Below are 2,593 nucleotides of genomic sequence, written 5' to 3'. Positions count from 1 at the left end.
TCCATACCTTTCTTTTTAAACATAAAAGGAAAGAGGAGCTTTTCAAAAGGAAGATGCTAAGCAGGTATTTTTTAAAAGTTCTCAGTTGTTGAATTTCCTCAAGACAGGGTTTGTAAAAAACACTAAATCCATTTATCTTAGATACAGATTATATTTCCCATCTCCATTTCTCCAAGTTATGTAACTACTTCAAAGTTTAAGTCTGGCTTCCATTATAAGAATATCTATTAGGGGTGCCTAGGTGGCTCAGTTGGTTGAGCATCTGTCCAACTCTTGATTTCAGTTCAGGTCATGATCCCAGGGTCCTGGGATCAAGCCCCACATTGGGCTCTATGCTGAGTGTGGAGTCTGCTTGAGATTCTCTCTCTCTCCCTCTGCTCCTTTCCCTCACTCACACACTCTCTCTCAAATAAAAATTAAAAAATTAAAATAATTGGGGCACCTGGGTGGCTCAGTCGGTTGAGCATCCGACTTCGGCTCAGGTCATGATCTCGTGGTCTGTGAGTTCGAGCACCACGTCGGGCTCTGTGCTGACAGCTCAGAGCCTGGAGTCTGCTTCGGATTCTGTGTCTCCCTCTCTCTCTGCTCCTCCCCCGTTCATGCTCTGTCTCTCTCTCCCTGTCAAAAATAAATAAAACATTTTAAAAAATTTTTTTAATTAAAATAATTTTTAAAAGGATATCTATTATATGCAAATTACTCAATACCAAAGTGACATCACTATTCCTTTAACACATCTGGAAAGGGGATTAATAAATTCAAATTAATCCCATAGGGTTCTATATAGAAGGAACTTTTCTATAACTTTAGTGGGTCCAAACACTCTATGACTGATGCATAAATAAAAAATCAGAAAAATCTGAATCAAGAATATTTGCAAAATGTCAGAATTCCCAGAAGCAAATAATCTCTCATCATATAGCTAAGTTTGTGTGTGTGTGTGTGTGTGTGTGTGTGTGTACACACTATTTTAAATTACTTTGATTTAAAAATGATTCATTTCCTTTCATAACACTCCATTACCTACTTCTTCCAGATAAATTTAGAATGTAGGTCTCTCATCCATTCATTGGTCTTCAATATTAACTATGGTTAGGTATCTCTACTTTGTGAAATAGACACAAAAGTCAGTAATAGTAATTAATTTTTGGTCCATCCAATCTTAATCAGAATTAAACTGTTAGTGTACAATTTATGGACCTACCCTCACATTATTAATCAATTTAGCATAGTCATATACTCTGCCTCATAGTTTATAAGATTACATAACATAAAAGCCTTTCTTTACGCTGTAAATTCTTACATTATGCTAAGTTAAATAAGCCAGCCACAGAAAACCAAATACTGTATGATTCTACTTATAATAGGTATTGAAAGTAGTCAAATTCATAGAAATATAAAGTAGAATGGTGGATACCAAGGGCTAGGAGAAGGAGGGGAAAGGGAGTTTAGTAGGTACAGAGTTTCAGATTTGAAAGATGAAAAGTTTCTGGAGATCTCTCTTACAACAATGCAAATACACTTAACACTGATGATACTGTAGTTGCTCTTCTGACCGAATACATTTTTTGCCTTTTACTAAAAAATATAGTTATGACTTTAAGATACAACTGTATCACATCAAGGATATAATCTTATCACACTAATCCTTTACAAAGGCAATTAGTCTATCTAATAATACTCTGATAAACAAAATTATCAGAGTAATGTCACCAAAAATACTGTTTTCAAGGTCAGTGAAGTATAATTTTAAAGAACTAGGATGCCAATACCTCCTATTATTTTCAAACTCCCAAATATAACTGGTAATATGAAGTCACTCCCCCCACCCCAGACATTATATAGGTCAAGCAATTACTTTTCTCATTTAAAAGTACATGTTAAAGGCACAGTGGTAATAAGGCAGGGTAAATCATTTCTGGCCAATATTTATAGGGCTACAAACAAGCCTGTAAGAACAGAGTGACATTATCTGAATTACATGCTTTGTCTTTGCACTAAGTGATAGCCAGAAGGCCTATAAGAACTAATTCCTAAATCATAAGTAAATAATTCAATTGATATCAAAGTTCTTTGAAAGTATATAAAAAATTGGTATTATTAAAAGTCCTGCTAGAAAATGCTAATCCCATTATAGGAAAAACTTACTACTATTACTCATTTTTGACAAATTAATGCATTTCTGAGAAACTGTAATAGCTTTTGCATTGGTCTTAGGTCCCTATTTTCTACTCCTCTGTCTTCCTATCAGCTATGGCTCTGACTAGGGTAGGAAAAAGTTAAAGCATTTTTGAATACTGACAGGAGCTTTTCTATGAGAACAATAGTATTTTGGATGTGAGCTGAAGTTTCTGTTTTAAAAAATGGCAATTCAGTAAGGTAACTGTAACAACCTAAGTCAGAATTTTTTTGCATATCCTCTAAAAAACAACAGATTAACAAGAACTATAAAATCACACAAGTTCCATGAGATCATCATAACTAGAACACACACAAAAAATTTTTAAACATCAAATTACCTCTAAGTGGGAAAATAAACACCAATTTCCATTAGAGCTATCTTCCAAGTTCCCTCCTCAAGCATGTGCAGAAA

Source organism: Acinonyx jubatus, chromosome X (assembly GCF_027475565.1).
Source record: "Acinonyx jubatus isolate Ajub_Pintada_27869175 chromosome X, VMU_Ajub_asm_v1.0, whole genome shotgun sequence".
Classification (NCBI taxonomy): Eukaryota; Metazoa; Chordata; class Mammalia; order Carnivora; family Felidae; genus Acinonyx; species Acinonyx jubatus.
This window is presented reverse-complemented; position numbering follows the sequence as displayed.